A 26464-nucleotide genomic window follows, 5' to 3' on the forward strand; every position below is an offset into this window, starting at 1 on the left:
CCAGAGTTGAGGTAGAAGTGAGCTAAGGCATTTGTTAAGCAACAAATTCTAGATATAAACAGGCAGAATGATTTAGCCTTGGCACCCAACCACATTATGATTTGGAAACAGGGACATAACATGGAACCAGCAACATACTTTACTTCCCTCACAATTCCTAGTCTTCGCAGAGCTTTTACAATGGCAAGGGTTTGATATTCTTCCCTCAAAGGTCCTAGAGGCTTGAATGAAACAAGTTCCATATAAAGATTGTGTCTGTCCATGTGGTGCAGTGGAGTTCCAGTTGATAGGGCATATGATATTTTACTGCCTGTTTTATAATGACCTTAGATGGTTTTTAATTTCCCCCTTATTAGCAAGTTTTCAAGGACGTTCGGGTGAATTCTATCTAACCAATCTTTTTTTCTGACAAAAATCCAGGAGTTACATATAAGGCTGCAAAATTGTGTGCTGCAATAGGTAAAAGATGCGATGATTTAATTAAGGCTAAATAAGGATTGCCTGGATAATGATTGCATGCTTTTATTGTATTGTAACTTGCTGCATTTGGATGACGCGCGTCGCTGACTGAAATAAGGTTGATTGATGGATAATGATGAATGGTTTCAGACAGGAAGGAAACAAAAAGTCATTACATTTAGCTAAATCTGGGCAGGGGTGTAGCTATAATTGAGCGGATGGGTTCAAAGAACCCGGGCCCCACCAGCTCCTGAGGGCCCCTCAGTACCACCCCTCCCTATTTTCTCCATTATCTCCCTCATTCCAAGGGGCTGTCAGGGGGAGGGGTGAACACGGGCCCCCTCTCCCCTAGCTATACCTCTGAATCTGGTTTGTACAAGGAAAAGTGGCTGCTAAAATGTGAATGTGTAAGGGGGGAGGGGCAATTTTTCCTGATCTCTCTTTCCCTCTGCCGCCCACTGTGCCTTTCACAAATACATTTCTGCAAGTTGCAGGACCTTCAGGGAGATATTTTGAGGTTGGACTATGAGCTCCAAAAGGAAAGGGGAGACTGGCAAATGTTGCCCCTCCCCTGTTGCATGCACAAAACATTTTTCAGTGTGTTCAGTGTTAGTTGCAATGGTGGCCAATGTCTTTAAAAACATTTTAGCGGTTTTTTAAAAAGTCCATATTTGAGTTTTCTTGCAGAAAGGCAAAATCAAATACATACAGGAATATTTATAAATATACACTCTGAGGGATTTTGGCTTCCCTAGAAATGGGAACGTGTATTTTTTAAAAACAAACAATTCTAAAAGTACTTTAACCATTTCCAACCTCCCTGCTAGAGTACTAATATACTTCTACAGAAAAGCTAAATGAGTATTATATACATATTTGCCTTTAAAATTGATTTACATTCTTGCTGAACTACTGATGTACTCTTAAGAAAGATTTAAAAAATACAGAAAGAACATATTTCACTTTCTGGGGGACCAGAAAAATAAAATTAAATTAAAAGCTGCCAGAAGACACAATAATGGTTATTTCTATGTGTGTGTATATGTATATATTTGCTATTTTGCAGAAGTTCACCAGGAAGAAGTGAGGGCCTTTAAATTTTTGTAATTAAAATGCTTATTTCTATTTCCATGCTGACGTGCTGGAGCAAAGTTTAAAAAAGGTATTTTTTGTGTATGTCTTGTGTCTTTTCTTCATTATTGTTGCTGTTCCTCTCCTGCTGCGATGCTGTTGGTATATTTATGTAGAAAGAAAGAAAAAGGGTTTAACAGTTGGTTTAAAATGCATGAGAATATATGCACAAATTCTGTTATCAACATGCAGAAGCTCTCTTTTCTTGGTCTGTGTGTGCAAATCAAGGCACAATGGGACTTCAGCATCATAACACAGAAGAATTCTCCTTACTAGCACTCTAGGAGGTAATGCTCCCTGATAGTTAGGATAGGTCTGAATTAGACTTGCTTGCTGATCTGAATATCTAGAGCTGGACTGGGCCTTGGATAAATAGCACCCTGGGCAAGGAGGACCTTTGGTTCCTGCTTTCCCCCGAGGCGAGCTTATCAGTGTTGCAAAGTTGTATGGCTTGTGCAAGCACAGCTCAGTGCCCCCTTCAGGTAGGTGACCTGGGTGACCACCCAGCTTGCCACCTGTAAGGCAAGTCTTGAACTAGATATTTTCTTTTGTTGGCTACAGGCCTTTCTTTTCCCCTTTATCTCATCCTCAATTTCACAGTGCCAGGTTTGGCAGACACGCCTTAGCCAGACATACCACATCTCTGTCTAATGCTTACTTTGATTACCTTTAAATGATGTCATTTCTCACTGTGTAAGTAAACATAATCATTTGAATGGGCTGCTTAAAGCAACTCATAACTGGGAAAATTGAAACGTTTAGTAATTTATATAAAATACCATAAGGGCTTCCAAATGTATTACTTTTAAGATAAAAGAGCAACATTATTTGATACACTTTTTAAAGCTCAAAATATAGTATATGGGCAATTTTTCATCTACTTATGGCAGAGTTGAGTATGCACCTGCAGTTTTCAAATCTGCTAAGGCATTCATCAGATCATCAAGAGTCCTCAGCTCCAACCGAGATGTCAGCAGGAGATATGTAAGAACAATTTATGACTTTGGCAACTGGAGGAATAATGTTAGGATTCATGGGTGGGTGATATAAATAGTGCTGATGATGATTCATGAATGCACAAACTGAATAAATGCAACACATACCTAAGAGTATCAGAAAGCTCTCTGGCAACTGGTCAGATTAAACATCCTTGAACCATTAAGAGTCCAATTGTGCCTTTCTTAAACCAAACTATTGCTATTAAATTGCAAACACCAACTGAATGTCTGATATAATATTGTTTAAATTACTTCATTGTCAAGAGCACATTGACAATCTGCACGCATTATGTTCAGCACATCTACAATCTGTGTATAATGTATGCACACACACGTGCAGTTATTCCCACCTTATGATCAATGCATGTACACTAGTACACTTCCTATTGGTATCCTACATTTGAGGGGGCAAGGTTCGCTTTAAAAATGTACGCAGGTGTAGTCATTCACACAATGAAATGTACATGTGCCGTGTACAGCCCAAGGTATTACAGAACCTGAGGCAAGGCATCAAATGCTGCCTTGCTTTGTGCCCTTCATGGGGGCCCACCCCCTTTTAAAACTGACCCTTGCCAGCTTTGAAAGTGGTATAGGGAGCGGGGTGGCAGGAAGGTTGGCATCAGCTTCCTCTTTTCTCCTCATGAGGAGAGGCACTCCTTGCAGAACCTGACTGGGTCAGGTCTTTAGTCTACAGCCCTTAGATTTATAATAGGCTCCGGGTTAGAACAGTGCTAAATGCTGATCTGTGCTGTACAGGGTACTGTAAGATGGAGTTCGGCTCCATTAATGCTTGCATCAGTTTCAAGTAGGCAATCTGTTATCATCCTAAACCTTTCCGATTATAGGCTTTTGTTCAGTGCAGTTCTGCAAAGCCAGATACCTACTTTATACACTATGAGATCATGAGGCTATTCTCACAACCACTCAAAAACAGGCTGAGGGAGCCCGGCCCAGTTTTGTGTGGCCATGTGTAACACCAGGAGCTGCATGGCTCACGGCTGCTAGCCCTGCTAAATCCCACCCTCCATTAAATGAGGTTAGTGGAGTGAGCATTTGCTTTCCCAGCACATCTGACAAATGCCAGACACCCACATTTTGGATGTCCAGAATGGTGCTCCAAGTTAAATATTCATGTACTGGATTTGGCTGGCCAACGGCTGTAATACAATTGATTGATGTACTGGAGAAATGATTTTTCAACAATCTCAGTTAGCTGTATGCAGGGCAAGGCTATATCTTTGCTGCAATGATTCTGTGGAATCACAGAAAACCTATTGGCGGGGGTGGGGGGGGTGGTGGCGGCGGTATTGTTTGCAAAAATAAGCTTCCTGAAAATTTCAGCATGAGGATAATTTATAAAAGGAAATGTCTAGCCATCATTTTTGCAAAGATGCCTGGTGAAATCTCAGAAGCCAAAAAGAGATGCTAAGTAAGGAGTCTAAGGGTAAAAAAATGTTGCTTCTGTTCTTTGGCCCTCCCCTTGAATAACAGAAGCAGCATAAATAGACTGTTTTAATGTAAATCAATTATACAGGTAGCAGAATTCCTGTCACATAATTTGGGTTACCTTTGAATAGAAGTTTGATTTGGGTTTTTTTAATCACCAAGTATACATTACCAGTGAAAATCAGCACCCCTGAAAATCAACTATTCTTAAGTTTTATCAAAGAGAGGCATGCATTTTATCAGACAGACCTGAACAAAAATCAGGAAGATCTGAAGGAAGCAAGTGTGTCTCAGGACACAGTGGAGAAGAAGAAAATATTTCAAGCATTCTTTGGCTTTGACATCATTAACAACATTTGGGAAGTCTAGTGAGACACCCTGCAGTTCCATACAGTCTTTGCTGTGTACCAAGCATTTAAAGTGCTGTGTTCTACTCTTTTACATAGCAGTTTTCTGCAATAAAAGCTTCTCTTTTGCTTTGCTTATTAGATTTGCTTCTTTGTTATTTAGTCCCAATTGTCAACTGGAACTTTCTAACAACCCACTTGAAATGATGCAGCCTTGAAATGCTTATTAGCAAAACAGGGTTAATATCTACTATTATACATAATATCAAACACTGAGGTCTTCTCCACAGATAATTGAGTAAATAGCAATGGCATTTTCCCCCCAGGCTCAATAAAGCTGGTAGTGAATTGTTCTGGCAAGGGTAAAATCTCCCCTCTCTGTCTTTAATAAATGGGTCTTAAAGTGTAAGAACTTTAGATGTAGCACAGGAATGCATCACTCTGATCTCTCCTGAAAAATGGCTCAACCCCATTGCAAGTCCCAGCTATGAAATAAGATATGACAATGTGAAGGAAACAATATCACTGTACTTTATCTTCTTGATTGGGCAAAACAGAAATAAAATAATTCTTTCTTTCTGTTCAGTTTTAGGGGAGGGAGAGTAGCACCTGAAATAATTTCAGAGGGAGAACTCACAGGTAAGATAAGGACCATATCGAATGTGTGTTCCTAAGTTTGGGGACCAGGGATAGACTGGGACTTTGTTTGGTGTATCGATCGCCCTGCTGCTCAACGGAATCCCTAACTGAGCTGACAGACTTGGTCTTGGGTTTGGTATTGGAGTCCCCCAGGCTTGTGGTGCTGGGGGACTTCAATGTTCATTTTGGGACCAATTTGTCTGGGGTGGCTCAGGGGTTCATAACGGCCATGATGACTATGGGCCTATCTAAAGTGGTCTTGGAACTGATGCACATTGCTGGTCACACACTTGATTTGGTCTTTCACTCTGATCAGGGTGGTGTTCCGTGAGTGGGGACTCCTGAGATTTCCCCATTGTCATGGACGGACCACCATCTGGTTAGGGTTGGACTTACAATCACTTCCCACCTTGGCAGGGCTGAAGGGCCTATTAGGATGGTCTGCCTGAGAAGGTTATTGGATCTAATAGGATTCCAAGAAGCCTTGGAGGGATTTAGTGTTGCCTCTGCCGGCGATGCAGTTGATGATCTGATGGGGAACTGGAACAGCAAACTCACCAGGGCAGTAGACACGATTGCTCCTAAGCATCCTCTCCAACGCACTGCAAAATTGGCCCCTTGGTATATGGAAGAACAACGGGGCTGAAGTGACAATGTAGACAGCTGGAGAGCAAGTGGAGAAACATAGAGTACATTTGAAGATCTATGCTCAGGCAATACATGTAGCCTCTCCCTGATGTCTCAAGTTGAGGCGGTGGCCAAAGGTGCCTTTCATCAGCTTCAGCTGATACGCCAGCTGCGTCCATTTCTTGACGTCCATTTCTTGAGATAAACAACCTCAGGACAGTGGTACATATGCTGGTAACCCCCAGACTGGATTACTGTAATGCACTCTATGTGGGGCTGCCTTTGTATGTAGTCCGGAAACTACAGCTGGTTCAGAATGCGGCTGCCAGGTTGGTCTCCAGATCATCTTGGAGAGACTATATTACTCCTTTATTGAAAGAGCTACACTGGCTGCCAATAAGTTTCCAGGCAAAATACAAGGTGCGGGTTATAACCTATAAAGCCCTAAATGGCTTGGGCCCTGGGTATTTAACAGAACATCTTCTTCACCATTAGCTCCTCCACCTATTGAGATCATCAAGGGAGGTCTGTCTGCAGTTGCAACCGGCTCGTCTGGTGGCTACTCGGGGACGGGCCTTCTCCGTTGCTACCCCAATGCTTTGGAACATGCTCTCTGCTGAAATAAGAGCCTCCCTATGTCTGACAATTTTTGAAAAATCTTTAAAGACACATGTCTTCACCCGGGCTTTTAATTAAATACTGTTTTAATAGTTTTAACATTGTTATAAAATATTGCTTTAAGGTTTTAAATTGTAATGTTTTTAACTTTTTGATGTCATTTATTTTAACCAATGTTTTAATTTCTTTGTTGTCATTTAACTGTTTTAACTAATGTTTTAACTTTTCTGTTTTTATTGTAAACTGCCCAGAGATGTAAGTTTTGGGTGGTATAAAAATATGTTAGCTAGATAGATAGCCCTATTCACCCCCAGCACAGTACCTCCAGTGACTGTTGCTGGTGTCTATCTTATGTTCCTTTTAGATTGTGAGCCCTTTGGGGACAGGGATCCACCTTATTTATTTATTATTTCTCTGTGTAAACCGCCCTGAGCCATTTTTGGAAGGGTGGTATAGAATCAAATAAATAATTAATAATAATGATGAGAGAGAGAGAGAGAGAGAGAGAGTGCTGCAGTTTGCAGGATTATCTCAGGTGCCACTCCTACCTGGGCCATATCAAAACTCAATATTCCCCACTTAGAAGGGTACACATGGCTAATAAAAACATATTTTCATTGGAACAAAGCAGAAATCAAAGGCATCCTGAAGCACTCTGTGACTATAAAAATCCTTTTGTAGCAATAATGTCAAGCAGAGATTTTAACAAGATGCCTACGTGTTAGTTTACAAACCTCATCCCAGGGGAGGCTACAATGCCAGCCTCCCTCCCATGGAGCCCAGTGGAAGAGGGGCTGATCTACACCTGTTTGGGTAGTGGCCCTGTCCACCCTTAACATTCCTCAGTGGCCCCTGGATCCACTGCTTGGCTAGAATTGCCTCCATAAGCCTCTTTAAGATGTTACTGTCAGTTACAGTGATTGAAAAACAAGGAGAAGCTTGCACTTCTTATGCGATTGTGCCTATGTGAAGTATCAGGAAGGCAACTGTCTAAGCTCTCATTCCTGGAACTAGACCTCAACATGATGGTGGAACCCAAAGATAAGCCCACATGAAAGAAAGAATGTTTCTGCAGGGGAACCATGTGGCGCCATCCAGTATGGCAGCTTCTCTGCTCCAGTTTTGGCAGTGAGTTGTTTCTTACCCAACCTAACCCAAGGCTGCCAACACAATGAGGGTTCAAGATGACATGTTCACCTCAATCCCACTGCACTTTCTGGAATTCTCTCTCTCTCAATGACTCTGTCAACAGAGAGCCTGCCACTACCAGCTGAGGCAGAACTAAATCTGGGGCCTGAAAGGACGGATGGTACTAAGAAGTACTTTGAGAACCGTTTTTAGTTGTGTGATATTACCTAGTTTTGAGTTTGCATCCAAGACAATATTTAGAATATGAAGCTATGCACATGTGCAGGCTAAACTGATTTTGCCTGCATGTGTGTGCCGCCGCCCGCTGGGATCATGCCCAATCCTGGAGGCTCCTCGGTGTCAAACCCAACTCTGGAGCCACCCTCTTAAACAAGGTTAATCCCATCTGCCAGCCCCAGGTAGGACTTGCAGTCTGTGGGGCTCCTGCCAGTTTCGGGGGGGGGAGGGGAATCCCTATAATTCACTGTGCACTCACACAGTGCATAATAGGACTTCCATAATGGGTGGGGCAATGCGTCCCGGCATCCCAACCCTCAGAGCTACTGGCAGAAGCTAGCAATCATAAGGGTGGCCGATCTGGCCACACAGCAACAGGAAGTGCATTGTCAGCGGGGGAAGTAAGCATTTTGAGGCTTCCTCCCCTCGCCCTCTCTGAGCCCTTTCTCCAATCACGAGAAAGGGCTCTATTTCTGCATGTATTAATTTTGTTCATGGTAGTCTACATTTTGGCTTTAAAAGATTTCCGGCATTTCCAAAGATTTCTTCCTCTAGGCATTTTAACAGTTAATTTGCAAATGTAAGTGAAAAATCACAAAGGGACAGAAACAAGGGCTTTTTGAAGGACTCTTTTTCTTTTTTGAAAAGCAAAGTGATAATTAACAATGGACGCAAATTTACAAGCTTACAAGCATCATAAGGATCCATTATTTCAATGTTGTATTTAGTTTTCTTCTAATAAAGCTGAAGACCTTATTTTTAGCTTGAATCCATCACAGTGATTTGCTTTGTTTTATATGGTGTATCATTTACTACACTCCAGTGCATGCAAAAGGATTTTTTAAATTTAATCATTGGTGACGTAAATAATTTAGTGAAGCAGAACAGACATAACAAGGATTTAGAAGGTAAAATAAAAGCATGGAAGCATCTCCCTGAATTTATTCATGACTACTGACTGTGAGATTGTCTGAAAAGTTGTGCAGTGGGGTAAAAGACATGGTAGGGATGGCAAAAGTCCCATGAAATAAGTTCAAACTCAAATGGAAAAGAGACAGAGCGGTAAATGTGTAAATCTTTCCTCATGTCTAAGTGGCTCTCAAGGAAGGATGCTTTCCTGACTGTTGTGACTGCAGCCTGAAAGGAGTCATCTTGACTAACAAAGCAGCACGGCTACAGAAGAAGTACAAATGTAGCACCGGTCTTTCTGAAGAGTTCCAGATTAATGCTGCACTGGTGCTTGCATGCAGGGAAGCTGTTAGGCATGGATCTGCCTAACATTTCAAAGAGTCAGTCTATTGATTTTAATGATTTTTTTGGATGATTTTTGATGATTTTTTAAAAAAGTGATTTTTAATGATTTTTAAAATGATTTTAATGATTTTTAATGATTTTTTAAAAAGTCCTATAAGTGGCTTGTTTAATGGCAGAAAATTTTTAAAAAACAAAACCCTCAGGAATTGAAGCCCTCTTCCCGACCACCATTCCACCCCCATGTGGGGGAATCTGCCCATTGTCTTAAATATCAGCCCCCTTTCACTCCCCTTTTATATTTCAAAAATGTTTCAAGAATTATATTTCCCATAATTCTGGAATTTGGAACATGTGTAGGACAGGTTAGCAGGAAGTGTTTATTGATCTTGAAGCAGATTGGTCAATCCATTGATTGATCTTTAATGATTTTTTGAACCTAAAAAAAACTTCAAAAATCATATAAATGGCTTATTTCATGTCATAAAATTACAAAAAACTTTGGCACTGAACCCTTACCCCCCCCCCCACCGGACCATCATTGCACCACCATGTGAAGGAATCTGCCCTTTGCCTTCATAAAAAAGTGCAACATGCTTCTCCTGTTTACATGCCCCACCCTTTTGCCCAACACTTTACATTTCAGGAATGACTGGGCTTAGAGTGCTAAAACTGTAGCACAAGCTGACAGGATTCTGTATTTTTTATTTCAAGGAAATGGGTCAATCCTGTGATATTTAAGTGAAAATGGAACTGTAACAACTGAATAAACAAACATTTTTTTAAAAAAACAAGAGCACTATTCTTAAGTTGATTTGTGATCCAAAAGGTCTGCATGAGAACTGTGAAGCAAGGGGCATGTGTTGTGGCTTATACAATACTATGGTGCAGCCACACCTGGCCATACAATTCTGGTCACCATATCTGAAAAAGGATATTGTAGAATTGGAAAAGGTGTAGAAGAGGGCAACCAAGATGATCAGGGGCCTAGAGCACCTTTCTTATGAGGCAAGACTACATCACCTGGGGCTTTTTAGTTTAGAAAAAAGACGACTGTGGGGAGACATGATAGAGGTTTATAAAATCATGCTTGGTGTGGAGAAAGTGGATAGAGAGAAACTCTTCTCCCTCTGCCATAACACTAGAACCAGGGGTCATTCCATGAAATTGATTGCCAGGAAATCTAGGACCAACGAACAGAAGTACTTTTTCACACAATGCATAATCAACTTGTGGAATTCTCTGCCACGAGATGTGGTGACAGCCAACAACCTGGATGGCTTTAAGAGGGATTTGGATAACTTCATGGAGGAGAGGTCTATCATCGGCTACTAGTCAGAGGGCTATAGGCCACCTCCAGCTGCAAAGGCAGGATGCCTCCGAGTACCAGTTGCGGGGGAGTAACAGCAGGAAAGAGGGCATGCCCTCAACTCCTGCCTGTGGCTTCCAGGGGCAACTGGTGGGCCACTGTGTGAAACAGGATGCTGGACTAAATGGGCCTTGGGCCTGATCCAGCAGGGCTGTTATTATGTTCTTATGAATTGAACACATTACCTGATCAGCAGTCTGAAACAAAGAATTTTGCTCTCACCATTAAGAGAAGCAGCTATGCTGGAGAGTTTTTTATTTGTCATGTATGTCTGATTGATGTCTCATATGTTTTCTTCTAACAAGTTAAGAGAGACATCATGGCCCCTCTTGTATCACAGCTGACTGTTGTAACAGTTCATTGAAATCCAGTTCTTGGAAATATCCATTCTAAAGTGCACACATCATGTTCTGATTCCAGGAACTTATTTTAGTTTTGCCCATAGATTTGCAATCATCCTGGAAAGTTTTTTTAAAAAATCAATCAATCAATCAATCAATCAATCAATCAATGGCTTCTAATAGGGATTGTGAATTGATTAGTGGATGGATCGATTTGACTTAGATCTGGACAATTTGAGTGATTCTACTTTGACTTGAATCACTCTTGAGGATGCTTACCAGATTCAAGGTCAAATCGAATTACCTTCAATTCGAGCTTGCATTGTTTTGAGGAGTTGACCTTCTATTTTGTCCCTTCTGAGCTTCTGCCTTCACTGCCAGGAATTATTTTTTAGGAATTTTTATTTGTGGGGGGAAATTGTGAAATAATTTCTTCATAGGGATTCCCTATGAATAAGTTGTTTCACAGCTGAAAATCCACAACACAAAAGAAGTCCTAAAAATCCATTCCTTTTCCCAATTCCTTTGGGTTTAGGGGGACCCATGGGACCATGCCAACCAACCCACTTCAGTGCCCCCAGCCCTTAAAAATTTGTCCAGATTGAAATTCAAATCAAATCAAATCTGAATTGAACTGGCTCAGATTCAAGGGCAGAAGATTTGAACTCAAATTGAATCAGGCTGATTCAATTCAAACTCAAATTAAATAGGCTTCAGCAGAAGCCTGCTGAAGAGAAGAACATCATCTACCCCAGGGTGAGAAGCTTGCTGGAGAGGAGAACATCATCTACCCCAGGGTGATAGGCTGGGGTGCCAGCCTGGCTGCCTCTTCTGCTCTGCCCCCCTGGTTGCCATCTGCCTCCCCCAGGACTGGTTGTGGAGAGGCTTTGCAGGACTGGGGCTGCAAGTGTGACTGGGCAGTTTTTTTCCTGGTTCCACCTGCTGAGCTGGCTGCTCAGCCAATATAGGAAGAATGCCAGTGGTGGCAGGCCCGCCACTGGCGGGGTCACCACCAAAGGGGTGACACCAAAGGGGGTTGCTCCTTTGTGGGAGCCACTACGGGGGAGAGGCAAGGGGTGGACATTTTATCCAACTATTTGTAGGGGGGGCACTCAATAGTGGGGCTTCTGTGTAATCAGTTTTAAGTTGTTTTAGAATTGGGTTGAAGTTGCAATGTGTGTGGGTTTGTCTGGAGATGGGGGTCAGGGAGTGCCTTCGTTGAATGTGGGGCAGCTATTCCAGTGGTGGTGGGGAATAGAAGAAGTATTGTTGGCAGGTCAGCAGGCCGTTCCAGGGGAAGGGTAGTGAGAAACCTAATAGCTGTCTCCCCTTCCAGCTGTCCTGCCAACTCTTCGACCTCGGGGAGCACTGCCAACAACCCACATAACCTTACCTTGTTCCTCTGCAATGCCAGGTCGGTCCAAAATAAATCAGAACTCATCCATGATTTGATTATGGATGAAGAGGCCGACCTGGTGTGTATTACCAAGGCTTGGTTAGGAGAGGCTAGTGGCCCAGTCTGGTCCCAGCTTCTTTCTCCAGGATATTCTGTAGAGGAGCGGGTGAGGGGATGTGGGCAGGGAGGTGGAGTGGCTGTGGTTTATAAGGATAACATCTCCCTTACCAGGTTCCCTGTTAGGGTATCGGACCATATTGAATGTGTGTACCTAAGTTTGAGGACCAGGGATAGATTGGGACTCCTGTTGTTGTACCAATCACCCCGCTGCCCAACAGATTCCCTTACTGAGCTCACAGACTTGGTCGTGGAGCTTGCATTGGAGTCTCACAGACTTTTGGTGCTGGGGGACTTCAATGTTCATTTCGGGACCAATTTGTCTGGGGCAGCTCAGGAGTTCATAGCGGCCATGACAAGCATGGGCCTATCCCAAGTGGTCTCTGGACCGACGCATATTGCAGGTCACATGCTTGATCTGCTCTTTTACTCTGATCAGGGTGGTGTTCCGTGGGTGGGGACTCCTACGATCTCCCCGTTGTCATGGACAGACCACCATCTGGTTAAGGTCGGACTTACAGCCACTTCCAACCTCCGCAGGGGCGAGGGGCCTATTAGAATGGTCCACCCAAATAGGTTATTGGATCCGGTAGGATTCCAAGAAGTCTTGGAGGGATTTAATGTTGGCTCTGCTGGTGATCCTGTTGATGGCCTGGTTGAGAATTGGAGCAACTTGCTCACCAGGGCACTAGACACGATTGCTCCTAAGCGTCCCCTCCGACCAGCTTCAAAACTGGCCCCTTGGTATATGGAAGATCTAAGGGGGCTGAAGCAGCAAGGTAGGTGGCTGGAGCACAAGTGGAGAAGGACTCGACTTGAAGCCGACAGATTATGTCATAGAGCACACTTAAAGATCTATGCTCAGGCGATACGTGCGGCAAAGAAGCGGTTCTTTTCAGCCTGTATTGCTTCTGCGAACTCTCATCTGGCAGAGCTGTTCAGGGTTGTGAGGGACTAGTATCTGCCCCCCCACCCCGAACCAGAATTTGAAGCCATCTGTGACGTGTTTAAAGAATTTTTCGCAGATAAAATCTCTCGGATCCGGGCCAACTTAGACAGAGACTCCACAATTAATTTGATGTCTGAACTGGAGGTGTCCGACAACTCCTCTTTTGCGGTTCGGTTTCAGTTTGTGACTCCTGAGGATGTGGACAAGCTGCTTGGAGTGGTGAGGCCTACCACTTGTTCTCTTGACCCTTGTCCAACATGGCTTGTTCTACCTAGCAGGGAAGCTGTTGTAGGAGGCCTGGTGGAAATTATAAATGCTTCTCTGAGGGAAGGCAAGATCATTAGACCTCTTTTAAAGAAGCCTACATTAGAGCCCTCAGAGTTGAGCAGCGATAGGCCTGTCTCCAACCTCCCGTGTATGGGCAAGGAAATTGAGAGGGTTGTGGCCTCTCAGCTCCAGGTGGTCTTGGAGGAAACTGATTATCTAGACCCATTTCAAACTGGCTTCCGGGTGGGCTATGGGGTGGAGACTGCCTTGGTTGGCCTGATGGATGATCTCCAGTTGGGAATTAACAGAGGAAGTGTGACTCTGTTGGTCCTCTTGGATCTCTCGGTGGCTTTTGATACTATCGACCATAGTATCCTTCTGGAACGTCTGAAGGGGTTGGGGGTGGGAGGCACTGTTTTACAGTGGTTCCGCTCCTACCTCTTGGACAGATTCCAGATGGTGTCGATTGGAGACTGTTGCTCTTCAAAATCTGAGCTTAAGTATGGTGTTCCTCAAGGCTCTGCACTCTCTCCAATGCTTTTCAACATCTATATGAAACCGCTGGGAGAGATCATCAGGGGATTTGGAGCTGGGTGTTATCAGTATGCTGATGACACCCAGATCTATTTCTCCATGTCAACTTCTTCAGGAGATGGCATATCTTCCCTGAATGCCTGCCTGGAGGCAGTAATGGGCTGGATGAGGGAGAATAAACTGAAGCTGAATCCAGATAAGACGGAGGTACTTATTGTGCGGGTTTGGAACTCCAGAGATGATTTTGATCTACCTGTTCTAGATAGGGTCATACTTCCCCAAAAGGAACAGGTCCGCAGTCTGGGTGTACTTCTGGATCATTACCTCCCCCTGGTTTCTCAGGTTGAGGCGGTGGCCAGAGGTGCTTTCTATCGGCTCCAGCTGATACGACAGCTGCGCCCGTTTCTTGAGATCAATGACCTCAAAACAGTGGTACATTTGTTGGTAACCTCCAGACTGGACTTCTGTAATGCGCTCTGTGTGGGGCTACCTTTGTACGTAGTCCGGAAACTTCAGTTGGTTCAGAATGCAGCAGCCAGGTTGGTCTCCAGGTCATCTCGGAGAGACCACATTACTCCCTTGCTGAGGGAGCTACACTGGTTGCCAATTGGTTTCCAGGCAGAATACAAAGTGCTAGTTATAAAGCCCCAAATGGCTTAGGCCCTGGGTATTTAAGAGAACGCCTTCTTCATTATGTACCTCACCATCCACTGATGTCACTGGAGGAGGTCCATCTCCAGTTACCGCCAGCTCGTCTGGTGGCCACACGGAGACAGGTCTTCTCGATTGCTGCCCCGAGATTGTGGAATGCACTCCCTGCTGAGATGCAATCCTCCCCATCCCTGACTATTCTAAAAAAACATCTGAAGACCCACCTCTTCACCCAAGCTTTTTCAGCTTTTTAAATGTGTAGTTTTAATGTTATACTTTTTTAGGGCTTTTAGCAGTTTTATTGGTTCTACTGTGTTTTAATAGTTTGATTGTAATTGTTAATTTGTTTTAATTGTTTTTATCATGCTGTGAACCACCCTGAGCCATTTTGGAAGGGCGGTATATAAATCTAATCCTATATATTAATTCCCTAGAGTGTGCGGCCGTGCTGCCCGTGTCTTTTTCGGCAGTTCTGAGCATGCACGGAGCGCATGCTCAGAACTGCCGAAAAAGATACGGCCACCCAGACACGGGTGGCAATGTTGGTCAAAATTGTCTGAATTGTCAATGCCCTCCGTGACTGTTGCCGCCGCCGACCGTCCTTCCGCCCTTCTTGCTGCCCGATTCCTCCATTCCCACTCCCCCACCCACATGACTAAGGGCCAAATTGGTCCGTGAAATTCCCGCCACCGCCGACCGTCCTCCCGCCCTCCTTGCTGCCTGATAGCTCCATTCCCGCTCCCCCCCCAAATGATCAAGGGCCAAATTGGCCCATGAAATTGCCGCTGTGGCTGCCGCCGCCGACCACCCACCCGCCCTCCAAGATGGCCGAGTCCTCCTTACCCGGATAAATCCAAAAACAGTGAAGGAGAGAGGAGCTCGCAAACAGAGCTCCTCTCTGTGCAAAGCCTCTGCCCATACTGCCGCTATGGACGCAAAGGACGCAATAGGCGTCCTTTGCGCCCAAAGCGCCAGTTCGGGAAGAGGCTTTGCAGAGAGAGGAGCTCTGCTAGCGAGCTCCTCTCTCCTGCTCTGAATATGCAGGAATGGAAGAATCGGGCAGCTGGGAGGTCGGGAGGACGGTTGGCGGCGGCAACAGTCACAGAGGGAATCGGCATTGACAATTCAGACAATTTTTGCCAACATGGCCAGACGTGTCTGGGGCAAAAAAAAAAAAAAAAACCCACAAACAGTTTCACAAGCACTTCACAAATCCCCTGTCAGCCCAACCCATGGAGCAGAAAGCAGTCACCATTCCTTCTCCCTCTCCCTGGACAACCAATCAATGAGTTGGAAAACTGACCCCCCACCCCCAACCAGCCAAGAGTGGGAAAACAGGCTGAATAAATAATGGCAGCGCGCGGCAGCCGTTCAGACTAACAGTCACCCCTTCATCGGAGAGTAACAGACTTTGTTGACTACAGCCTCCACATTGAGAAAATTGACCATTAAAACTTACCAAAAAAACAGGGACAAGAGAGGGAAGGGAAAAAAGGAGAGAGAGAGAGACAGTGAGTGTCTGCTGCCATCAATCTTTCAGGGCAGATTGACAGTGTGTAACCAAATATATATATATATATATATATGAGATAAGGGAAATCCAAATATATATATGTGGGGCACCTGAAAAGATGAAGAACACTTAAAGGGGGGGGGGAAGGGTAGAGGAAAACAAAGACAAAGAGAGAAAGAGACAAAGAGAGAGAGACAGACAGTCAGGATAAAAAAAAAAACACCAAGGAAGCACACAAACACAAAAACATAGGAAAAGAGATGCAGAACACTTAAAGGGGGGAAAAAAGGGCTAGCGCCCGTTATTATAAGTATATACTAGTAAATAAATAAATAAATAGCAAAAATCAATTTTTGCACATCCCTACCTTAAAACTGTATTACAGATGTTTGAAAATCTCCTCAGTTTTAAAAGTAGCTTTCTGTGGTATGGGTATGCACAGACCAATTTTAGCAGTTTGGTTCAAATTCGGACCAAATTTGAACTGAACCGTTGGTCTGAGAAATGCTTCCAACTGCCTAATTGGCTGTTCCGTTCTTTAGAACCGGTATGAGCCGGTTCAAACCAGTTCAGGGGCTTGAGGGGGCTATGCAAGCAAAGGGGAATCTTGGCTTGAAAAGGCTTATAAGGGGCTGCCGGTAGGGATGAGCCCAGACCGGTCCGGAGGCCATTCTGAAGGCCTCCGAACCGGTCCGGACATGAGGGTGGTCCGGCGGTCCGGCACTGGTGTGTGTGTGGGTCTTTAAGGGCGGGTGAGGGTGTACTAACCCCCCCTGCTGCGTTTCCCCCACCGGCACGATGGTTTCGAAAAGCTTTTGGGGCGGCAGGATACCTCCCTGCCGCCCCTTCCCCCAGTCGTCGGCAAAGGGCTTCAAGAAGCCTTTTGCGCATGCACACATCGCGCACGCACGTCACGTCTCTGTGTCACGTGTGCATGCACGTCGCAGAGATGTGACATGCGCACGCAACATGCGCATGTGCAAAAGGCTTTTTGAAGCCTTTTACTGACGACTGGGGGAAGGGGCAGCAGGGAGGTATCCTGCCGCCCCAAAAGCTTTTCGAAATGAACGCGCAGGCGGGGGAAACGTGGCGGGGGGGAAGTACACCCTCCCCCGCCCTTAAAGAGCCCACCACACCAGTGCCGGACCGCAGCTCCGTGGTCCCGTGCACATCCCTAGCTGCCGGGGGGGGCGCAGTGAGAGGACAACTTCAAAAGTAATTGTAAGGTGCTTACCAGTCAAGCGTAGCCTGCCTGTGTAGGGGTGGAGTTCCTAAGCTGACCTGACCTCCATTTGCATGACCTCCACACATGTGTGGAGGCCAGGTAAGTTCTGGAACCATGCTGCTTCCATCCCCACCCCCACCCCAGCTACCCTTTAGAAGCTTTTTAACACAAAGATTTCCTTTTGCATGCAAAGGGGAATCCTCTCCAGTTCCCCTTTACTAGCATAGCCCCTCAAATCACTTAACCAGTTTGAATGGGTGTGTTTGTTTGGTTTGATCACAGGTCTGCTCTGGAGACCAGTCCAGTTCATGATCGAACCATCAAACAGGCCCGGTTCGTGGCGGACTGGTTCACAATTGAACAATTTGTGCACACCCCTATTCTATTGAGCATAGAAGATGCATTTAGATAAATCAGAATCCAACTATTCCTTGGTCTCATGTAACTAGTTGAACAGTTCTTTAGATCCTTGCAAGCATATACTCTTTATCTTCCTTCTCAGAAAATGAGCTTCCTTTTTTTGTAAATTAGAGGCAAGGTTTTTATTCCATGTTGTTTATTTATTTATTATTTATTAGATTTATATACTGCCCTTCCAGTATGGCTGATTTCAAGAATCATATCTTGAAAAGTGAATTGTCTTTTCATTTTTGGCTAGGAAATTTCTCTGACTGAATTACAGGGGGGATTCCCCCCCCCCCCCCCCGTTCATGTAATTTAGAGTTGAAAAACACCATATGAAAGAGGCAATGTTGCAAATACATGGGGAGAATTCATCTGGGTAGCCGACAGCTTGCAATTTTTAGAGCACTGTTTTTAAAAAATCAAGTAATTTTTTACTGTTATTGGGGAAAGTTGGAATATCAGACTTTGAATGAATTTATAAATAGGGATTGAGAGATTAATTCTTGAAGCAGGTTGATCCCATCCAAGGGGACTGGGGTATTTAATTTGCATTGGATCAAGCTGATTGTCTCTCCTCTCACTTTATAAGGAAGATCCACAGAACATAAGAATAGCCCTGCTGTGAATCTCCAAGGCCTATATAGTCCAACATCCCATTTCCCACAGTGGCTCACCAGGTACCTCTCAGAAGCCCACAGGCAAGAGATGAAGGCATGTCCTCTCTCCTGCTGTTGCTCTCCTACAACTGGTATTTTATAGGCTGGGGGTGGCAAATAGCCACCAGACTAGTAGCCATTGCTAGACATGACCTCCATGAATTTGTCCAAGCCCATTGTAAAGCCATCCAAGCTAATGGCCATCACCATATCCTATGGCAGAGAATTCCATAGATTAATTATGCACTGTGTAAGTACTTCCTTTTGTTGGTCCTAAATTTCCTGGCCATCAGTTACATGGGATGACCCTGGTTCTAATGTTGTGAGAGAGGGAGAAAAATTTCTCTGTCCAATTTCCTACTCAATGCATAATTTTATACACCTCTATCATGTCTCCCCATAGTTGCCACTTTCCAAACTAAAAAGCCCCAGATGCTGTAGCCTTGCCACATAAGGATGGTGCTCTAGGCCTCTAATCAACTTGGTTGCCCTCTTCTGCACCTTTTCCAGTCCTTCTTAAGGTATGGTCACCATAACTGTATGCAGTGTTCCAAATGTGGCCACACCACAGATTTGCTTAAGGGCATTATAAAATTAGCAGTTTTATTTTCAACCCCATTCCTAGTGATCCCTAGCATGGAATTTGCCTTTTTCACAGCTTCCATGCACTGAGTTGACACTTTCAACGAGCTGTGCACCAGACCCCAAGATCTATCTCCTGTTCAGTCATCTAAAGCTCAGACCCCATCCATGTATATGTGAAGCTGGGTTTTTTGCTCCAATATGCATCACTTACTGTGCTGCAACCAGTGGCGTAGCGGGGGGAAACAGCACCCAGGGCAAGCTCTGGCTTTGAAATTGCGCCCCCCGCTCCCCCATACCTGTGTGCGCCCCCCAGTGAGTGCGGCGGTGGCTGGTGGGAGGCGGCAGGACTTGGGAGTGAGCGCAGCGGTGGCTGGCGGGCGGCGGCGGGACTTGGGAGTGAGAGCGGCGGTGGTGGCTGGCGGGCGGGCGACAGCGGGACTCGGGAGTGAGCGCGGCGGTGGCTGGCGGGCGGCGGAGGGACTTGGGAGTGAGAGCGGCAGTGGTGGCTGGCGGGCGGGCGGCGGGACGGGAGTGAGAGCGGCGGTGGCTGGCAGGCAGCGGCGGGACTCAGGAGTGAGAGCAGCGGCGGCGGTGGCTGGCGGGCGGCGGCGGGACTTGGGAGTGAGAGCGGCGGCGGTGGCTGGCGGGCGGCGGGACGGGAGTGAGAGCAGCGGCGGCGGCTGGCGGGCTGCAGCGGGACTCGGGAGTGAGCGCGGCGGTGGCTGGCGGGCGGCGGCGGGACTTGGGAGTGAGCGCGGCGGTGGCTGGCGGGCGGCGGCGGGACTCGGGAGTGAGAGCGGCGGTGGTGGCTGGCGGGCGGCGGCGGGACTCGGGAGTGAGAGCGGCGGCGGTGGCTGGCGGGCGGGCGGCGGCAGGACTTGGGAGTGAGCGCGGTGGTGGCTGGCGGGCGGCGGCGGGACTCAGGAGTGAGTGCAGCGGTGGCTGGCGGGCGGTGGCGGGACTTGGGAGTGAGCGCGGCGGTGGCTGGCGGGAGGCGGAGGGACTCGGGAGTGAGAGCGGCGGCGGTGGCTGGCGGGTGGCGGCGGGACTCGGGAGTGAGCGTGGTGGTGGCTGGCGGGCGGCGGCGGGACTCGGGAGTGAGAGCGGCGGCGGTGGCTGGCGGGCGGCGGCGGGACTCGGGAGTGAGTGCAGCAGTGGCTGGCGGGCGGTGGCGGGACTTGGGAGTGAGCGCGGCAGTGGCTGGCGGGCGGCGGCGGGACTCGGGGGTGAGAGCGGCGGCAGTGGCTGGCGGGAGGCGGCGGATCCGCTGCCGCCCACCAGCCACCGCCGCCGCGCTTACTCACGAGTCCCACCGCCGCCCGCCCGCCAGCCACCGCCGCTGCGCTCACTCCCGAGTCCCGCCGCCGCCCGCCAGCCACTGCACGATCGGGGGGGGGTCGGGGGGCATGCCACTTATTGGCGCCCCCCCACATGACCCACCGGAGTGGCGCCCAGGGCACATGCCCTGCCTGCCCCCCCCCCCATTGTTACGCCCCTGGCTGCAACAAGATATGTTCAGCGGATTAGCTAGGGTAAAAAAAAAAAACAATCTGTAAATTAGAATGGTTTCTATATTGGGACTTATCAGGTTACTTGGAATAGCTTAGCAAAGTTGTCTTTGGCTTAGCATTGTATTTGGTTGATTACTGGAAATTCAGTGCTGTGCATGTCTTTGGATTTCCTCTTGCTGTCAACTATGTGATAAACATTTAAACACAAAAACAAGAATTTTCAAAGAGCAGCAAAGCTGCTTTTTCTTTAAATAAATGTTATTACAAAGCTGTATGATTCTCTGTACACACAAACTGTGTGCTGGTATCTATATATCTATGCATGATATCTACATATCTACACCACACACTGTTTGCAAGCTAAGTTTGCAAAAGCAAGCAAATTTTGGGCTCAGGCTGAGAATGTGCATACCCTTCTGCACCAACAATTGGTCAATGGAGCCCAGATGAGTATCATGAAGGAGATGTGGATGGGCATTGTCATGTGCATCTCCATGCATGTCAGGGAGCACATTTAATTATTTTTTCATTTTATTTATATACCACCTGACTCCAAAGGCTGCACAGTGGGCTCCTAATTCAAGAGGGGGGCATGCTCATTGCTTCCAAGCCACTCTGCAGCCCGCCTGTGTTACTTCTGATGGTGGGGCTGCTCATTGACTGCTAGGTAGTGCATCATCTCCTTCCATTGGGAATGAAGGGAGTAGCATCTCAAGTGTGATCACACACACCTTAATAGCCACAGAGTAGCTGTGCCATTGAGAGCAGTGGGAGCATGCTACAGAATGGCTTGGAGCCCGTAAGTGTGCCGCTTTCTTGTACTGGTGGCTCACTATACAGTATGCTGGCCATAGAAACATTTGCTGGATCAAGGTGGCACACTCATCTCTCTGGGCAATCAGACTGATTCAAAAATATATTTGTATTACAGTCCAAGTGTGCAAAAGGAAAAGCTAAGCTTCTACATGCAAATTACAAGTGAATGAAACATTTTAAAATATACAAGATGGCTCCCTTCCATTTTAAATTTTTGGAAATAAATGAGACTTTGTGTATTCACTGACCACCTACATTTGCCTAACTATGGGAAACTGTGCAAACAAGTATGCTGCACCCTGCAGTAGTTATGAGGGTGTCACCTAATGATGGATGAAACACTCATTTGATGTCATCATCAGGACTCCACATTGCTTATTTCACTCAACATTGTATATTCAGATAAGCAGATCTGTCTTTTCTGTAGAGTCCTGGCAATTATTTTCAAAGAGCCATGGAGCAATTAGAGAAGTGAAAGGATGCAAATATTCCCAATTCCCATAGCAAGATTTTTTTTACTTAAAATTTTCACAACTCCTGGTAGAATGTTAACTCATAAGATGCTGATGTGATGTTCACCTTCCATTCAATTAAAGTTTGGAAGCTGGTATATCAAATACCGAGCCATGTGAGTTGCTACACTAACAAATGCAACTAACAAATACGTTCTGTATTCATGATAGAGCACAGCCGCCACCATGCTATTTTGTGACATCACATCAGTGCAACAGTATCACCACAAAGGAGCCAGCCACCATTTCTAAATATCATCCCCATGCCATTATGCAAAGCTGTAACAGGGTGCAGAAATTTGTTAATTCCTAATGTGTTATTGGAGGGATACAGCAGGGCTAGTATGTGATATTTATTTATCTGTTACATTCACACACACACACACACACACACACACACACCACACACACACCATATAAAATCAGGACAATTTACAATTTAAACGCAATGTGGAGTGATGCAGCCTACCACCTGTTCTCTTGACTAATACTATCTGGCAGGAACATTGTTGTAGAAGACCTGGTAGAGATCATAAATGCTTCTCTGAGGGAGAGCAGGATGTCTCTTTGTCTTAAGGAGGCAATTATTAGACCACTTCTGAAGAAGCCTGCCCTGGATTCCTGAGAGTTGAGCAACCACAGGCCTGTCTCCAACCTTCCGTGGCTGGGCAAGGTAATTGAGAGGGTGGTGGCCTCCCAACAGCAGGCAGTCTTGGATGAAACTGATTATCTAGACCCGTTTCAGACCAGCTTTCAGGTGGGCTATGGGGTGGAGACTACCTTGGCCGGCCTGATGAAAAATCTACAATTGGGAATTGACAGGGGAAGTGTGACTCTGTTGGTCCTTTTGGACCTCTCTGCGGCTTTCGATACTATCGACCATAGTATCCTTCTGGAGCATGTTGAGAGGGTTGGGGGTGGGAGGCACTACCTCTCGGGCAGATTCCAGATGGTGTCTCTCGGGGACTATTGTTCTTCAAAAACTGAACTCTGGTATGGTGTCCCGCAGGGCTCTGTATTGTCTCTGATGTTGTTTAACATCTACAAGAAACCGCTGGGAGAGATCATCAGGAGATATGGTGCAGGGTGTTATCAGTATGCTGATGACACTCAAATCTATTTATCCACTCAATCATCAAGAGAAGGCATAACCTCCCTAAATGCCTGCCTGGAGAAAGTGAAGGGCTGGATGAGAAGTAACAAGCTGAATCCAGCTAAGGATACTTCTTGTAAGGGGGTCGGAACTCAGATGATTTTGGTCTCCCTGTTCTGGATGGGGTCACACTTCCCCAGAAGGAACAGGTACGCAGTCTGGGGGTGCTTCTGGAAACAAAACTCTCCCTGGTGTCCCAGGTTTAGGCAGTGGCCAGAGGTGCCTTTTATCAGCTTCAGCTGATACGCCAGCTGCGTCCATTTCTTGAGCTAAATGACCTCAGAACAGTAGTACATCTGCTGGTCACCTCCAGACTGGATTACTGCAATGCGCTCTATGTGGGGCTGCCTTTGTACGTAGTCCGGAAACTACAGTTAGTCCGGAATGTGGCAACCAGGTTGGTCTCTGGGTCATCTTGGAGTGACCATATCACTCCTATCTTAAAACATCTACAATGGCTGCCAATAGGTTTCTGGGCAGAGTACATCGTTTTGGTTATAACTCATAAAGCCTAAACAGCTTGGGCCCTGGGTATTTAAGAGGTCTTCTTTGCTATGAACCGCGCCGCCCATTGAGATCATCTGGAGAGATTTGTCTGCAGTTGCCACCAGCTTGTATGGTGGCAACTCAGGGACGAGCCTTCTCCATTGCTGCCCCGAGGCTTTGGAACACACTTCCTGCTGAACTAAGAGCCTCCCCATCTCTTACAACTTTTAAAAGGGCAGTCAAAATGCATTTGTTCACCCAGGTTTTTAATTAGGTTTTTAAAAAGTGTGTTTATTTGTATTTTAATAGTTTTAACTTTTAAATTTTTAATTGTTGAAATATGTTAATCTTTATATTGGTTGTTCCCCCCCCCCCTTGTAAACTGCCCAGAGAACTTGCATTTTGGGCAGTATAAAAATATATTAAATAAATAAATAAACAAACAAACAAACTGCAACTAAAACTTAAAAATCATATGAAGCCGATTAGAATTACCAGAATTAAAACTTTAGAACATCATTTGTAAACTGCCCTGAGCCATTTTTGGAGGGGCTATCAATCAATCAACTAAATAAATAAATAAATAAATAAATAAATAAATAAATAGCATGAAAATACACAGGTGTATTTTCAAAACCAGAGATTGGGAGATTTTGATTCCATTTGAGAGTGTGTTCCAGAGCATCAGGGCAACCCTAAAGAAGGTCAAGTTTTGGTTCTCCATCAAGCAAGCCAATGCAACCAGACCTCCTTCAATGATCTTAATAGGTGGCAGGATAGAGGAAGAAGAGGAAGAGGAAGAGGAAGAGGAAGAAGCTCTCTTAAATAACCTACGTTCAGGGCCTTATAAGTAATAACCAGCACTTTGTATTTTCCCCAGAAACTAATTAGCAACCAGTTTTCTTAAAACAGGAGTAATGTGGTCTCTACAGATGGCCCTGGAGACCAACCTGGCGGCTGCATTCTGCACCAGCTGCAGTTTCCAAACGACATGCAAAGGCAGCCCAATGTAGAGCACATTGCAGTACTGAAGCCTGGATGTAACCAGCATATGCATACACCACTGTTTCAAGTTAGTTTGTCTCGAGAAATGGATGTAGCTGGCATATCAGCTGAAGCTGATAAAAAGCACTCCTGGCCACTGCTTCAAAATGAGATATCAGGGAGAGGTTTTGGTCCAGACATGCTTGTTGAGCTAAATATTATTCTGAAAAAATTGAGGTCACTGCATTGTCACAAATATTATCTACCCATGGCCAAGGCTTTGAATTTAGATTCTTAATCTCCATAGCCCTTCTTGAGGTCTTGAGCCATGGGCTCTGGAAACAGGGCTTACGCCCCTTGTGCAGCACAGCAGCAACCATGCAAAGGGAATTATCAGCCTGATGTCTGCTGTACTGCAGTATCAACCATAACTGGAACTGGCACTGCATCTCTGTAGTTCCAGTGATCTCAGGAACCAATAGGAGTCTGGCTGACCCTTCATAATGATTGCTCTAGGTTTTGTTCTTCAGTCTAAGCGACATCAGTCGATTGAAAAACAGCTTCACCTGTCTCTCAGGCATAAACTGATACTTGACCATCATTGACCACATCTTCTGCCTCCTTGTTTATCTGATGCAGTACTTTCTCAGCCTGTTAATCATTTATGTTGTCTCTGGCCCATTCGACCCTCATGTGCTTGCTTCACAATCAGAACTTTGTAGCTACAGAGAACTTCCTAGCTACAGCCTGCCTTGCAGCCAGGTCAAGGCCTGACACTCCCACTCTGTGACCCCTGGCTCAGGTATCCTTCAGATGTAGTTTTCAATCATGTGAGAGTCTATTTTCTAGGAAGCACTGCTATATGGCTGGAGGCTGCATATTAATTATACAGCCAAGTGGGCAGGGGCAAACTAATAGCAATTGCTTGGATTCAGGCAGTGGCTGACATCCTGACTAAACGTATTCAATTCAGGGGCGTAGCAAGGTTGGAGTGGGCCCAGAGACAAGATTTTAAAATGGCCCCCCCCCACTCAAAGTCCAGGGCCTCCGCACACCCCAGGCCCCCAAGGATTTAAGTCTGATATTCCAAAATAAGTATGCTGCCTGCAAATACATTTCACTGAATACACACACACACGTCACAATATATAGTGATATACATTGAGTACTATACATTTGTATTACTTTTAATGCCTAGAACACACTAGAAAGATGAATTATTAAAATGGGCCCCTCGCTGCAGATTAGCAAAGGAGACTTTCAACCATGCAGGGTGAGCCTATGTTTGTTTTCTCAGAATTCTGAACAAATTCAGTCAAGTTTGATTGCAGGAGGTTTTTCACAGGAGGCTTTTAAAGCCCTTGAACACACATCTCCTCTGGAATGGAGGTGCTGCATTCACAGGTGGGCCAGATTTACCCTGAAGTCCCTGCAAGTTATTGGGGAGCAGTTCACACACAAGAAAAATAAAATAAAAGCACCACACATGCTTCACAGTTCTCACTCAGACCTTCTGGGTTGCAAAACAACTTGAACATAAGTGCATTTATAAATGAATGAATGAATAAATAAAATTAATAAAATACTGTTCCAGAAGTTTTTGCAATTTTCTGCCATGAAACAAGCCACTTATAGGACTTTTTAGATAGTTTTTTTTTAAGTCAGCAAATTTTCCAAGCTGTTTCAAAATAAATATCCAGAGACTTCTCGGTCCCTCCCCCCCCCATATCCAAGCCCTATGGCAAGCAGATCCCTATATATGGGGGGGGGCGGGAAAGGTAACCACAAAAAGGAGTTCACACTCTACCTGGCAAATGCTGGTCTGGGTTAAGCAGGGCAGCAAGGGGTCTTCTGCTGCAGAGAGCACTCTGGCTGCCTCCTCCTTCCGGGCTGGCTTGGGCCCTACTCGAGTTCAGGCTTCACTGCGGCCTACACGGAGGCCTCCGTGGAAGCCCCGCCCACCCGCCGATCAGCTGAGAGGCGGGAGAAAAGGAGCTCTTTCCGGCTTGCCTGCTGCTTGGATTGCCGGCCAGCAGAACAAGCAGGAGAGACGGCGAACAGGGCAAGTGGCTGAGAGGCTATGGGGCTGGGCAGGGGGCAATGGGGAGTCACA

General features: G+C 45.8%; 1 long non-coding RNA gene across 2 annotated transcripts; it reads right to left on the reverse strand.

Annotated features, from left to right (window-relative positions):
- Positions 1 to 506: 506 nt before the first annotated feature.
- Positions 507 to 26243, reverse strand: LOC128351143 (uncharacterized). Of its 2 annotated transcripts, none has more exons than XR_008319604.1 (3): positions 26159 to 26243; positions 5579 to 5683; positions 507 to 1686 (listed from the first exon to the last, which is right to left on the reverse strand). It is a non-coding gene; the product is annotated as an uncharacterized LOC128351143 (long non-coding RNA). The 2 variants fall into 2 exon arrangements; XR_008319605.1 differs by lacking the exon at positions 26159 to 26243 and adding an exon at positions 16386 to 16521.
- Positions 26244 to 26464: the final 221 nt, after the last annotated feature.

This window comes from Hemicordylus capensis, chromosome 3, assembly GCF_027244095.1.
Source record: "Hemicordylus capensis ecotype Gifberg chromosome 3, rHemCap1.1.pri, whole genome shotgun sequence".
NCBI classification, from domain to species: domain Eukaryota; kingdom Metazoa; phylum Chordata; class Lepidosauria; order Squamata; family Cordylidae; genus Hemicordylus; species Hemicordylus capensis.